Below are 16,424 nucleotides of genomic sequence, written 5' to 3' on the forward strand. Positions count from 1 at the left end.
ACCTTTGAATCCAGGACCTTTCAGATGATGAAAAAAATGCGACTTGTATTTAGAAAAATATGGTAAGTAGTGGTACAGGTGGAACGGAAGAACACATCTTGAGTGAACGCCCCTTTCATCACACTCGGATATTTATATAAATATCTATAGGCACAATAATGCCAGTTTACACTCTGCAGTAACCATCATGCAATCTTTGTCTCTGTCAGGTTGTGTATGCCCTGCTGATGCCAGCCAGTGGAACTCTAGGAGATGATGCCAGTGACTTCCAGTACAACTTCCTGAAGTGTGGCGGTCTACCTCTCGTCCTGGGCATGCTCACTAGAAACAACTTCCTTCCTAATGCGGATATGGAAACGAGGCGCGGTGCTTACCTGAATGCCCTGAAGATCAGCAAACTTCTGCTCACCGCTATTGGATTCGGGCATGTGAAGGCTGTAGCAGAGGCGTGCCAACCTGTGGTGGAGGGCACCAACCCAGCTTCACCGGTGCGCCACATGTCTTGCATGATAGTTTGGCTTTGTGAAAACTGCTTCTTTGAGACATCTTTATGGTGACTTTCAATTTGTCTCCCAGATCAATCAGGCGACTCATGATCAAGCTCTGGTGCTACAGAACGCACTCCAGAGCATTCCCAACCCCACCTCCGAATGCATGCTGCGCAACGTGGCCATCCGATTGGCTCAGCAGATCTCTGACGAGGTGCATGATCTTTACAGCTTTAACAGTGCAGCTTTTATAAGGTCTTGAAGGGGTTTTCTCCACTGATTTGTATCTCTTTGTTGTACGACATGACACAGAATTTCTTCCAGGCGTCAAAGTACATCCCAGACATCTGTGTGATTCGAGCTGTGCAGAAGATTGTTTGGGCTTCAGGTTGTGGAAAGGTCCATCTGGTCTTCAGTTCAAACGAAGACATCAGCAAGATCTACGAGAAGGTACGAAGCAGTTGCCGTCTTATCTTTGAATTGCATTCACTACTATGCAAAGTTTTATTTTGCAGTGCAGCGATCTGTACCGTCTGTTGTTCTGCAGACTAACGCAGGTAATAAGCCGGATGCAGAGGACGAGCAGGTGTGCTGTGAGGCGCTGGAAGTCATGACCCTGTGTTTCGCTCTGCTCCCTACGGCCCTCGACACGCTTAGTAAAGAGAAAGCCTGGCAGACCTTCATCATTGACCTGCTGCTTCACTGCCAGAGCAAGTATGTACTTCAAAGAACATTCAGGTTCAACTTGTTCTGTGTTCTCATGGGGTCAATTATCACAGACGTTCTTACCGTTCAGTTAATGAAGCATGTTATCTAAACTCGAACTCTGAAAGGTGCACTTAGTGCAGTCAGAGTCGCTTCTATGAGGTGTCGTACTGGACAATAGTGAAGTGAACTGCATGAAGGAGATTGATTCAATTATATTGTGAAGTTTTGTGATGTATTGAATCATACAGTATGTATAAGACATACGCAATGTGTGTCATGAGGTCAAGGTTTCCATGCGTCCTGGAAAACCTGGAATTTTGCAATGCAGTTTTCCAGTCATGGAAAATTAGGAAAAAAATGCCTAAATGTCCTGTAAAATATTTTAATATAATAGGACTGTGTTTGACTGACAAGGTTTTTGTTACATGTACAAAAACATGGTAACAATTGGGACTCGGAATAGGAGTCAAATACACAAATTTGTATCATTTTGTCACTGGCGGTGGCTGCGCGTTGTGAAACAACAGTTAACTGTTCTGAAAGAATCCCTTTCACATACATTCTGTGCTCACCTGTGGTCATCTCTGCTTTGAAAAAAATCATCGCCAAAAATTGTCGTTGTCGAACAATCGTTTGAGCTCATTTAACGTAACATGAGATCACATTAAACTCTAATGATGACGTGCACTCTAAACTTTCCAAACAGCTTCAGCTGATGTAGATCATAAAGTGTGAGGGAATTATAATGCAAAAATACTAAATAAGTAAATACAGAAGCACTCTCGTTGTGGAATAAGTGGAGCCGGAGCTCTTTAAAGGAAACACCCCGACGTTACATCGTTAATGCAGTTATATTTAATGTGTTATAGCTTTATTAAAGTTCAAATAATACAGAAGCAGATCATGTAAATAACTACAAACTCTGAAACGGTCATTTCTCTGTGCGGTCAGTGTCTCTTCTATGAGTTGTGTGAATGTCCCGATCTAAGGGGGAGAGATTGAAACTGCACCGGCTGATGCACACTCTGTCACGGGACGCTCATCCCTCGAGCGCACACGCTTAATGCAGCTAGATTATAACGTGATGACTCGAGACTTATTAAATCATAATATATGTGTCACTGTGTGTTTCTTATCATGAAGAACATTGTCAATACGCAGCTTTATTATTAAGAGAGAGTTTAAGTTAAAGATGGATAGAAGTGAACAGAAAGGTGAGAGAGGGTAGTCTTCACCCCATTATACACCGCAACAAAATATGTTTTTGATTTGTTTTTGTTTTGACTTGTTTTCCAATATAAATATCTGAAACTCCTTTAAAACAACGTACATTTACTTTAGCAGCTATACTGCAGAAGAAAGAAATATTATCTGAGAATGTTGAATATAATATTAAAAATACAAATATCTAAAAATCCTTTAAAAAAGATGCATTCACATGAGAAGCAGCCTATAAGATATTTAGACTTGCTTTTAGAGAATAGAAGTATATTTTATCTTTACTGCACTCGCAGAAGTATAACCAAGTGTAAAAATACACTTATATACAAAATACACTTATATTTAAGATATATTCTCTTAAAGCAAGACTAAATATCTTATATGTTGCTTCTCAAGTAAATGTATCTTGTTTTAAGGATTTAGATCATTTTAAATGGAAAACAAGACAAAAACACTTGATAACAAGAGGATTTTTTGCAGTGAATTTCTTTACTGAATTAAACAAAGTATTTTTAAAAGATGATTTTGTCCTCTTTATTGTTAGTAAGCATGTTTAATATAACCTTTTAAGTCGGGCACAAGCTGAATAATCGATTAAGAGCTCATGATTAATCGTTGCAATAATCGCCAAATAGTCGAATAATTGTTAGATTAATCGATTATCAAAATAATCGTTAGTTGCAGCCCTATCCCCCGAACAGTTGCCTGAACGACTTTTCTGGGATTCATCCAGTGTGAAAGGGGCTTATAAAATGCAGAATGTTATGGAATATGACATATTTGGATGAAAAATTATGTTTGAATGCACAATTAATCAAATTAAATGTCCTGCAAAAGTCTGTGATTTTAATTGAGTAAATACAGTATATAAACTGCAAGTGATGCGTGCTTCATACACTAAAAACACCTCATCATCGTACAGCACACGTGTGTGTGTGTGTGTGTGTGTGAGATGACAGAACACTCTAAAGTGTGCAGCACATACTGACTATGTATTTATTTAATTAAATCACAGTTTTACAGGGATTAATAATCACACTTTGCCATGTAGCGTACTGCTTATCTGGAGGTGAGAGACTACCGTCACACTCAGAAACACTAAAATAATAGCTTGTGTTTTTGCTTAAATATTACACTTGTTGGGCACATAAAATGTCCTGGAAAATTGTGCTTTGAAAAGAGTGAGAACCCTGGAGGTACTTGGAGACTTGTGATTCTGTCACACTCTTGTTGTAATGTTTGTGTGGTGGTTATACTTTCAATATAGAGTGATAGTTTTATATTTTAAACATGTATTCCAGTGATGTACAACCACCCCATAGACTTGCATTAAAATTGTGCATTGTTGCTGTCCATCTTGTGTTGTACTGTAAGCATGAATTGTATTTTTATTCAGAGCTGTGCGTCAGGTGGCACAGGAGCAGTTCTTCCTGATGGCCACCAGGTGTTGTATGGGACACAGACCGCTCCTGTTCTTCATCACCCTCCTCTTCACTGTTCTGGGAGTGAGTACCGCAGTCACATGTAGAACAGAGGATTGTGTGTGTTTTTTAATGGGACTGGACAACATTCTTTGGTTTGTTAATTGTTCTCTGTTGTTTTAGAGCACAGCTAAAGAAAGAGCGAAGCACGCTGGCGATTATTTCATCCTCTTACGGCACCTGCTCAACTACGCGTACAACAGCAACATAAACCTGCCCAACGCCGAGGTGCTGCTCAACAACGAGATCGACTGGCTCAAGAGAATCCGAGTGCGTCACAACAACAACACTCACAGCATGAAGAACAGAAGGGTGATGTTGGAATGCTCTTTTACTTCAGGTTTGTCTTTCTGTTCAGGATGAGGTGAAGAGGACGGGCGAGACGGGTGTCGAGGAGACGATTCTGGAGGGTCACCTGGGTGTCACTAAAGAGCTGCTGGCCTTCCAAACACCTGAGAAGAAATTCTACATCGGCTGTGAGAAAGGTGGCGCTAATCTCATAAAGGTGAGCTGAGGATTTTACACATTGTTGTGAAAAAGAAGTTCACTTCCTGTGTCCCCTGCCCTCATTTCCTGTCTGTCTCTCTTACAGGAGCTGATTGATGATTTTATATTCCCGGCGTCTAACGTATATCTGCAGTACGTGAAGAGCGGCGAGTTCCCCGCGGAACAGGCCATTCCAGTGTGCAGCAGTCCTGCATCCATAAACGCCGGCTTTGAGCTGCTGGTCGCGCTCGCTGTCGGCTGCATGCGCAACCTCAAACAGATCATTGACACGCTCACAGACATGTACTATCTAGGCACGTATTGAACTGTTGGGTGTATAAATGCCAATTAAAAATTAAATACCGTTAGTGATTACTTGCTCTTTAGTCTTACAGATCATGATCTCTGTTGATGACTAATGAGTATAAATGTTGAATATTTCTTAGGGCTGTCAATAGATTAAATTAATCTCGTAATCTAAAATTAAGAATTTGCTGAAAATGGGTTATGTAGTGCATTCAGTTGTGGTTAAGCAGAGAAAACCAAATATTTATCAGTGAGATTTTGTCAATGATGTGGCAGATATTTATTTTTTTTTTCTCCCAATCTGGAATGCCCAATTCCCAATGCGCTCTAAGTCCTCGTGGTGGCTTGTGATTCGCCTCAGTCCGGGTGGCGGAGGACGAATCCCAGTTGCCTCTGCGTCTGAGACAGTCAACCTGCGCATCTTATCACATGGCTTGTTGAGCACGTTGCCACGGAGACATAGTGCGCGTGGAGGCTTCATGCCATCCACCGCGGCAACCACGCTCAATTCACCATGCGCCCCACCGAGAGCGAGAACCACATTATAGCGACCATGAGGAGGTTACCCCATGTGACTCTACCCTCCCTAGCAACCGGGCCAATTTGGTTACTTAGGAGACCTGGCTGGAGTCACTCAGCATGCCCTGGGATTCGAACTAACAAACTAGCGAACTCCAGGGGTGGTAGCCAGCGTATTTTACCACTGAGCTAAAACACTGCGTCACAGCTCAGACATGACTTTTGATAAAAGTCAAATTGTCACATTGAATTCAATGCAACAATTAATGTACGAATGAATTTATGAATGATTTATACATATTCATTCTGCTCATGATTCATGAATGAGGTGTGTGTTCAGGTATAATTTTAAAAGAATGCATCTTCGTTCAGGTTGCGACGCGCTTACAGAGTGGGAGTATCTGCCTCCAGTAGGGCCGCGGCCGACCAAAGGCTTCGTTGGTCTGAAGAACGCAGGAGCCACATGCTACATGAACTCAGTGATTCAGCAGCTTTACATGATCCCGCCCATCCGAAACGGCATCCTGGCTATCGAGGGCACCGGCAGCGACATTGATGATGACATGTCCGGAGATGAGAAGCAGGACAATGAGGTAAAAAGCACACTTGTGTAGATCATACATACAGAAAACTCTTAGCACATAGATGAGGTTCATTAGAACACGAGTGAATGGACGTCACTCTCACACAAGACGTGTTGTGCTGCAGAGTAATATGGACCCCAGGGATGATGTGTTCAGTTATCACCAGTTTGATGACAAGCCCTCTCTCAATAAGGCCGAGGACCGCAAGGAGTACAACATCGGAGTGCTGCGCCACCTGCAGGTGATCTTCGGCCACCTCACCGCATCCCGTCTGCAGTACTACGTGCCCAGAGGCTTCTGGAAAGAGTTCAGGTAAAATCAGTCATGAACTCTCTATATATGTGTTTGAAATGTAGATTGCCAATATGTTTTGCACCATATTCTAAACATTCTCTGCAGGTTATGGGGCGAGCCAGTGAATCTGAGAGAGCAACATGATGCGCTGGAGTTCTTCAATTCACTGGTGGACAGTCTGGATGAAGCACTGAAAGCCCTCGGCCATCCCACAATGCTCAGCAGGATCTTGGGCGGCTCATTTGCAGACCAAAAGATCTGTCAGGGTTGTCCGCACAGGTAAGAGAAGGACTCTGTGCTGATATCTTGTGTTTTTACCATTGATAAAATATTGATTTGAAATGCTGCATGTCTCTTCTTAGGTATGAGTGTGAGGAATCCTTCACCACATTGAATGTTGACATCAGGAACCACCAAAGCCTCCTGGACTCTTTAGAACAGTACGTCAAAGGGGATCTGCTTGAAGGAGCCAACGCATACCACTGTGAAAAGTGCAACAAAAAGGTGGGAGGTGTTTCCTAGATTCTCTCTCAGTTGATAGTAGTTGTATAAAGTGTGAATTGGTGACCTTTTACATCTCCTTATTTGCATTCCAGGTTGACACGGTGAAACGTCTCCTCATTAAGACACTCCCACCCGTTTTGGCCATTCAGTTGAAACGCTTTGATTACGATTGGGAACGCGAGTGTGCGATTAAATTCAATGATTACTTTGAGTTTCCTCGTGAGCTGGACATGGAGCCATACACAGTGGCGGGTGTTGCGAAGCTAGAGGGCAAAGAGGTTCCGCTAGAGAGTCAGGTCATCCCCGAGAATTCTCCAACAGAATCCGAGCCCAATGGCAGCTCCTGTTATCGACTAGTGGGCGTGCTGGTGCACTCGGGTCAGGCCAGTGGCGGACATTATTACTCATATATCATTCAACGTCACGGTAGCTGCGGCGACGGACAGAAGGACCGCTGGTATAAGTTTGATGACGGCGACGTGACGGAGTGTAAGATGGACGATGATGAGGAAATGAAGAATCAGTGCTTCGGTGGAGAGTACATGGGCGAGGTGTTTGATCACATGATGAAGCGCATGTCCTACCGGCGGCAGAAACGCTGGTGGAACGCCTACATTCTTTTCTATGAGCGCCTGGACGCAGCAGAGGGCGACAGCGAGCTGTTAAAGTACATTTCCGAACTGACGCTCGCACCCCGGCCGAACCAGCCAAAAATGCCCTTGGCTATTGAGGCCAGCGTTTGCAAACAGAATGTGCAGTTCATGCACAGCCGCATGCAGTACAGCCTGGAGTATTTTCAGTTCATTAAGAAACTTCTCACCTGCAATAGTGTCTACCTGAACCCTCCTCCAGGTGCGTTCTGTTTTTAATATTTTTGGCAGCTACAGATGAGATTAAATCAGTGACAAGAGGTCCAACCACTGTGAAGTGGATTTTTTCTCTACCATGAATGTCTTTTGTGATATTAAGAAGGCCTGTTGGTGAAATGCTCATCTCTGATTGTCTCTCTAGGCCAAGATCATCTTTTACCGGAGGCTGAAGAAATAGCGATGATTAGTATCCAGCTTGCTGCTAGATTTCTGTTTAGCACAGGATTCCACACGAAGAAAGTTGTCCGAGGTCCTGCTAGTGACTGGTAAGCATTAAGCCCCGTACACACATGCAGCGACTTGATCACTTGAAGTCGCTAGCGGGCGTTCCTTCTGCTGTCGCTCTAATGTTATTGGTGGAATGCATGTCTGGCCATATCTCTTGGAAATCTGATCACAGATGAGGCATTTTGCCAGTAAAACTATGATATTCTAATTTGACAAGGAATCAGTTTTCTTGTCCCTAAAATGGCACTTTCTGCTGGGGAGTGTTTTTATATGAACTGCAGCAGTGCTCAATGCATCATATCATAATAAGATCAACAAACTATCAATGTACGTATCAAACTCACTCAGACTGTCGACAGTTTCTTTTCCACACATCATTTTTTTAATTATATCCATGTACGTGGTTACAGACTAATAGAATGGTGAAATCGTTCACAGAAAATTCTCCTCTGCCTTGTCTACACTTGATTCCTAATGGTTATCGCTTCTCGTTTGCATAAAGTTAACCTTTTCTCAACTTTCTCAAGTCGCTGGACACAGCCACATCTAGTCGGCAGAGCTCAGTGTCGCTCGTGTCACCGGAAGTCACCAGCTCTCATTGAAAAGGAATGTGATGAGGTCACTTTGTCGTTAGAAGTCGCTGCATGTGTGAACGGGCCTTTATTGTGTCTGCTGTTCCTTTTTTAAATGTTTTTATTTGGAATGCCCGGTTCCCACTACTTAGTAGGTCTTCGTGGTGGTGCGGTTACTCGCCTCAATCCGGGTGGTGGAGGACAAGTCTCAGTTGCCTCCACTTCTGAGACCGTCAATCCGTGCATCTTATCACGTGACTCGTTGTGCATGACACCGCGGAGACTCACAGCATGTGGAGGCTCATGCTACTCTCCACGATCCACACACAACTTACCACACGCCCCATTGAGAGCGAGAACCACTAATCACGACCACGAGGAGGTTACCCCATGTGACTCTACCCTCCCTAGCAACCGGGCCAATTTGGTTGCTTAGGAGACCAGGCTGGAGTCTCTCAGCAATGGTGTCTGCTGTTCTTTATACTTTATGAACTATTTGTGAGCGCGAGTCGTAATGTTCTTCTCATCTGTTTTTCTCTCTCTCAGGTATGATGCCTTGTGCGTTCTTTTGCGTCACAGTAAGAATGTCCGCAGCTGGTTTGCACACAACATCCTGTTTGCCTTCCCCACACGCTTCTCAGAGTACTTGCTGGAGTGTCCGAGTGCAGAGGTGCGAGGAGCTTTTGCCAAGCTCATCGTTTTCATTGCACACTTTTCCCTGCAAGATGGACCCTGCCCCGCCCCCATCACCTCACCTGGCTCGTCCACACAGGTAACAGAGAGAAATCAATCATGTTCAGGTGAAATAAAATATTGCACAAATTGGCTTTCAGGACAGGTTTGACTGTGTCCCCCTTTTGTTTCCCGGTAATGTCATTGTATTTTTTTATAATTCAGCATCCTCTAGTCCAGTCCGAAAACATGTAGATCTTTCAAATGGGAGACATAGACGAGTCATTATGCCATGTGACAGTCTGAAACAAAGTTGCCCTACTGATCTTTGACCTTGTCAGCAGACCTGTGATAATGCAACATCTGAGCGACCACCTGTTGCGGGCAGTGCTGAACTTACTGAGAAGGGAAGTGTCTGAACATGGACGGCACCTTCAGCAGTACTTCAACCTCTTTGTCATGTACGCCAACCTAGGTGAGCACTCGTTCACTGCACACACAGCAATACTCTTTCTGCTGAATGTTGAAGCAATTGAATTCATGTCAAAGTTGGATGTCAAAATGTCAAAAGCACCTGAGCATCCTGCCTTGCTATATTATCACTTGTAGGTTTGGCAGAGAAGACGCAACTGTTGAAGTTGAGCGTGCCAGCCACGTTCATGTTGGTGGCGTTGGATGAGGGTCCCGGGCCTCCCATTAAGTATCAGTACGCAGAGCTCGGTAAACTTTACACTGTGATGTCACAGCTAGTGCGCTGCTGCGACGTATCATCGCGCATGCAGTCCTCGATTAATGGTGAGTGTCAGTTGTGATGGTGTAATTTCTTGGATGGTCAAATGAAGGCCGCATCCTCACTTGTGGTCTGTTGTTCAGGTAATCCACCTCTGCCCAACCCGTACGGAGACCCCAGCCTCACGGCTCCCATCATGCCCTTACAGCAGCTGGTGGCCGAGATCCTGTTTGTGCGCACAAGCTACGTGAAGAAGATCATCGAGGACTGCAGTAATTCTGAGGAGACGGTGAAACTGCTGCGCTTCTGCTGCTGGGAGAACCCACAGTTCTCCTCCACGGTTCTCAGCGAGCTGCTCTGGCAGGTCAGTCGCCACTTAACATTTACAGTCTGCCCTGTTTCCTGACTGTCTTGCATTGTGAATTATCTGTCGTGTCTTGTGGTGTCAGGTGGCGTATTCTTACACCTATGAGCTGAGGCCTTACCTGGACCTGCTGTTTCAGATCCTTCTGATTGAGGACTCATGGCAGACGCACAGGTGAGGCATTGAAATGTTGAAGAACATAAAGAACAAGTCACTTTACCTGACATATATACTCATATCAACGCTCCTGTCATTCTGACTCTGTTCAGGATCCACAATGTTCTAAAGGGCATTCCTGATGACCGTGACGGGCTCTTTGACACCATCCAGCGCTCCAAGAACCATTATCAGAAACGGGCTTATCAATGCATTAAGTGTATGGTGGCACTCTTCACCAACTGCTCTGTGGCTTATCAGATCTTACAGGTGAGGCATTTCACCATGTACAATATGCCTGGTTAATTAACAGATATGTGTGCATGATGGGTAATTGATAGCATTCATTGTATATTAGGGGAGTAAATAGGTTGTGATTTGTTTTTGCAGAGTAATGGTGACCTGAAGAGGAAGTGGACGTGGGCAGTTGAATGGTTGGGTGATGAGTTGGAGAGGAGGCCATACACAGGAAACCCTCAGTATAGCTACAACAACTGGTCCCCCCCAGTACAGAGCAATGAGACGTCCAATGGATACTTCCTGGAACGCTCTCACAGCGCCCGGATGACCCTGGCCAAGGCCTGTGAACTCTGCCCTGAGGAGGTGAGCCAATCAATAAAGTCTCCTCCTCTGCCTAATGAATGTAGCATTTTTGTGAGTTACTTGTATCTTTTGAATAGCACACCAGTGTGTTTATTATGTCATGTTTAATAGCCATCATGCTATGATGTTAATAGATGAAATTACCGTGACGTCACACAGCAGGCAACAGCGTTTCCGGGTTCTTTTGAACAGCAGCTTTCCATTGATGGATATGCACAGCGCTTCATTTTTAATAATCTGTTAATTATTATGTAATCTAAAAAGGGATATCTGTTGTTATAGTAAAGAAATTTATGTAGGTAGGAACTATTGACAAAACAAGGTTTAACTTGTTTCAAAAGGCATGTGATTTATTTGCACATGTAACAGGTTGATGAATACACATCCTCACACGTTTAACACACTTCTAAAGACAGATATATGTGGCATATGAAAATAAAAATTACTATCAGACATGCTTTATGTGTCTGTCTCGGGTTCGGGATAGCAATCAGGTCTTATTAGAGCAGAGGCGATCACAGTGATGATGATCTGTCAAGTATCACCATAGTTTGTCCTGATCCACCGATCCTGATGGAAATTCAAAGGAGCCCAAATCTCCAATAACCTTTCAATAATCCAGGGTGTTTCAACAACACAAACAATGCTTTTTGAGCATTTTCATCTCAATTTGAAAGAAGAGCACGATGAAAGCAGTTTTTCTGGGGTGCCAACAGAACACGGAAGTGCCCCTGCCCAGTGTTTGTGTGTTAACAGTAACTTCATCTATATTAAATTGGTAATATGCTGAGATATTGATGTTTAATAGCAAATGTGCTTTTAACATATTTGTTTGATTTATTCAGGAGCCAGATGATCAGGAAGCACCAGATGAGCACGACTCGTCGCCCCCTGAGGATACCGCCCTCTACCCTCACTCACCTGGGACGCAATATCAACAGGTAACATGCCACACACAATGGGCCTCATTAATGAAACTTTCATAAATATATAAGTAAATTGGGAGCAATTTACACGTAAAATGGACCTTCCCGAAAATATTCACAAATGCTGCGTACATCCCAGATTTGTTTGTTTAATGTGTTAAATGTTACTGTATTCCCTGCATTCATAAATGGTGAATAATGAAACGTTTATTCACAATTATTATAATCCACGCCCATGAAAACGCTAAGGCACCAGATTCACTAGTAATGCAGAACAGTAATGACATCGTTTTATGTGCATTTTAAGTGCATTCACATTGTAAAAATGTTATTTAACACAACAGTGTCTCAAAGAAAGGAAGGAATTTAGTCATCGCATGTTTTTACTGTCATCAGAGGTTCTTCTGTGAATCAAACAGCCCAAGAGATCAATAAAAATGGTCTGACGTGAAGCTTTACTGTAAAAAATGTTCATTTCACGGCACCAGGAGGATGTTCACCACCATTAACCTTCTCTGGTTCTGTTCTTTGGCTGAAACACTGTAAACTAATAAAGATTCTCAAGCTACGACAGCGTGCAGGCTTTTTCCGTTTTTTCCCCATTGTATTGTGTACGCACCTGCCCGTGATGTGTTAATTTAAGGGTTTAACAGCATTCACATTGGCCATACGGTATCATCTGAACGTGATTTATCGATGCCTATACTGAGTTATGAATCCCAAATTATAGAGCTCATATGAAATGAAGAAACTGTTCAACCAGTCACGTTAGAGGATATTCATTTTTAGAGAAAATTAAACACAAACTACGTCTTCCCACGACCTTTTCACCCCATGCCAACGATAGAAAATGAAGGAGATTTGGGAATAAACTATACTTTGAAGAAATAAATGCAAGCATCAAAGAAACATTTTCAGTTAAGTATATGATGTGTATATATACATGTTTTAAAAAGAAAACAAACCTCTTTTTGACTAATTTATGTAATTTATTAAGGTTAATTTCATTCAAATATTAGTTAATTTTTTCATTACGTATTTCATTTCACTTCTATCCAAATGAAGTCATGGCAGTTTGCCCTAAAGAACGCAAAACACATAGCAGCAGGTGCACATTTCTTTGTAATAACATTTTGAAAATACGAACACTTTTATGAATACGAGAATTACGTGAGAACAGTTTTACGAACGATTTACACAAAAATTTGTTCTGCTCATGTTTCATGAATGAGGTCCATTGTGTGCTTTTGCTGTGCAATCTCATGCAATGTTCCTGTAGCTCAACTAGTACATCATGATGCCAGCAATGCCATGATCACGGTTCAATTGCCTAGAAGGACACATACTCAAAAAATCTAATTTGAATAAAAGCATCTTCTAAATGCGTAAATGAAATCTCAAAGACAGTTGTTCTCATAGTCAAGTCCTGATCAACTGCTGTTGTGCATCCTAATCAATCTTTATACACTCTCTCTCTCTCTCTCTCTCTCTCTCTCTCTGCAGCCAAATAACCATCCTCATGGGCAACCCTACACAGGCCCGGCCGCCCAGCACATGAATAACCCACAGCGACCCCCTCAGAGGCCTCAAGATAGCTGGGAGGGAACCGACGAGGTGCCCCCGGTCCAGACTAAAGAGTAGCAATCGCCCTGCACCTTGCTTTTGACCCCATCCCACTCGTATTACAGACTGCCGTGTCGGGCGAGACCAGGCCTTACAAGCACCTGCCACAGTCTCCAGGAACTGAGAACCTTCCCACTTAATAAACTTTGTCCCACACACCTCTAGCAGTACTGCTCTCTCTCCACTACATACTAGATCTGTTCCCTGTACACTAGCTGTGCAAGATGAACCTGAAGCATATTTGCGTCTCGACACGCTGCAGAGTTTGGTGCACAAACACGTACACACAAGCATACATGCACACATACATGCTGCCTATGTACAGCTCTTTGTGTAGAGAGGAAATGACATAGTGTGACTGTTCTGGAATGGTGAATATAGTGTGCATAGATTTGAACCATGGGATAAGCACCTCCCCCTTACATTTCCTCAGTGCTCCGCAAACTGTGCTCGATGTCGTCGTCATCGTCTACAAATACTACAGCAGCAGAATAAAGGGAAACCCGAAGCTTCAATTGTGAGGATGCGTTTGCAGTGCTGTGCTGCGTCGGGTGGATGTTGCCGACTGTTTGCACCAAGACGGACAAAACGTGACCTCCCTTAGCGACTGAGGGTTTTTGGTTCAACTTGGTGTCACTACTGATTTAGAATGTTTCCACACTTCTCATGTTTTTCCCCCTCTTCCTTCATCAGGACCTTTTTGGCCTTACAGGAGTTTGAGATGATCTTTTTGGATTTTGTACACCACTGCAGCTCCGTCACTTTAACTAGCTGCTCTGTCGTTTATCCACTTCAAACTCATTAGCAATTGGAGAGAAAAAGTGGCGGTAAATTTGCACATTTACTCTGCAGTCTTAATATTCAGTGGCACTTAAGTCATTGTTGAATAGGAATTTTAAATGGGCTAGAAACTGTAACCCATCTTATTTTGCCACATTGGCCTAGTTTTGAGTCTGCCTCTTGGCTCCGCCCACTTAATCTGTCCCTGTCCAATAAACATGCAGCAACAGTCACTCTACTCTGTATCCGAGGAGATTTATAGGGAGGGGGTCAGCGTGACATGTCCCAGGATTCATCAACAGCACATACTGTACTGGATTTATAGAGTGTGGCTCTCGTTCTCTTTTGTCTGAAGTACCATAAAAAAACCTGCTAAATATAATTTTTTTTGCTGTTTTTCTTTGATAGAGGTTATTTTGTTGAGTTTGAAAAGAAAGAGATTGTTCGAATGCAAAGGAGTTTTGTCCCTGTGTTATTTTTAAGAGGATATTTACTGTAAAGAGTCCTGTTTCTGCAGACTGTTGTAAAGTGTGAAGGTTAGATTCTGGAGCTGCTTTAGCCATGTGGAGTTTTTATTCTTTTCCTGCACAGACATATAAAAACAGACGCATTGCACCACTAGAAACAATAAATTAAACATTTAAATGCCGGCTTGACTTTTTATTAGCTCTGTAATGGTTTCTATAAGGTACATATTGTAAATACCTAATGCAGAGAACATGCAGACGTGCGTTACAAATACACACTAATGCGTGAGGATGGATTTTATTTAATAGATGGCATTGCACTGGTTGACAAACTATAGAAGACACATTGAAACATCTGCCAAAAACTGAGCAGAGGCCTACAGACACTCTGATGTAGACTGAAGAAGCCTGAACAGGATCTTCGTAAAAGTTGATCCGTCTCTCTCTCAACCCATCTTATTATTTTTATTTTCTCCCAATTTTTAATTCTCACAGAATGCCCAATTCCCACTACTTAGTAGGTCCTCGTGGTGGCGTGGTTACTCACCTTAATCCAGGTGGCGGAGGACGAATCTCAGTTGCCTCCGCGTCTGAAACCGTCAATCCGCGCATCTTATCACGTGACTCGTTGTGCATGACACCGCGGAGACTCACAGCATGTGGAGGCTCATGCTACTCTCCACGATCCACACACAACTTACCACACGCCCCATTGAGAGCGAGAACCACTAATCACGACCACGAGGAGGTTACCCCATGTGACTCTACCCTCCCTAGCAACCGGGCCAATTTGGTTGCTTAGGAGACCTGGCTGGAGTCACTCAGCATGCCCTGGATTCAAACTCACGACTCCAGGTGTGACAGTCAGCGTCAGTACTCGCTGAGATACCCAGACCCCCTCTCTCAACCCATCTTAACTACAGGTCATCTTCTCTCAGGCTATCTGTTAAGAATGCTTCCTCCTCTTTGACTGAGCTCACAAGCTGAACTTTGTTTTTTCTTTGCTGCATTTTTTTTTTTTAAATCTTTGTTTGTTTGCTTTGAGATTTGCCTACTGATTTGTTTTCATTTTTGGGGTTTAATTTTGTTGAATTCCTCTAAAGCTCTTTTTGTGAAATGTGCATGGATAATATTCCTCAATCTGCCTTAGAGCACTGTACAAACCCAGCACACTGTAAAATTATACTTTAAAGGATAAATAAATAAATGGTATTTGAATTATTTGTCTAATACTCTGTTCATTATTAGGTCATGCTAGAGAGATCTGAGTGTAGTATACTGGAGCTTACTGACATTAATTATGAAACAGAAGATTTCTACAGTGTATCTGTGCACTGTCATGACCTACATAAACTGGAAACAGTTTGTCACTAAGCACGTGTGTTTTGGGCAATGAATTCTTTATAAAACGTTTGGCTGATAAGCGCAAACCTTCTTCAACTTTTCTCTGGTGTCTTCTCTTCATGGAAAAGCTTTACAGCCAATTAGTCATGATGATCCTCACAGCAGATGTGCTCTGAGTGGAAATCCTCAATGCTTCAAATTAACTCTGCAACAGAGAAACTGTCGAAGTCATAAGCCCTCTTCTAATGTGCAAGAACACATTTTACAAACTGATCCGAAAACGCAGATTGGACAAACGTTACACGTGTTACAAACAGAAGCAAATACAATGATAATGTCATACAGAACGTGAAAAAAGAAATAAAGTCAGTGCATCTGAGACTACATGTATCAGTGTGATCTGTTACAACCAATGCACAAACGTTAAATTACTGACAAAATGTTAGTGAGTATGTCGATTACAACGACAGGGGGAGATGTGGATTAGGCCACATTTGCT

General features: G+C 42.9%; 1 pseudogene; it reads left to right on the top strand.

The window, feature by feature from the left end:
• The window catches only part of LOC127448876 (probable ubiquitin carboxyl-terminal hydrolase FAF-X), a 35,743-nt pseudogene extending 19,481 nt beyond the window's left edge, over window positions 1-16,262 (top strand).
• Window positions 16,263-16,424: the final 162 nt, after the last annotated feature.

This window comes from Myxocyprinus asiaticus, chromosome 12 (genome assembly GCF_019703515.2).
Source record: "Myxocyprinus asiaticus isolate MX2 ecotype Aquarium Trade chromosome 12, UBuf_Myxa_2, whole genome shotgun sequence".
In the NCBI taxonomy this organism is placed as follows: domain Eukaryota; kingdom Metazoa; phylum Chordata; class Actinopteri; order Cypriniformes; family Catostomidae; genus Myxocyprinus; species Myxocyprinus asiaticus.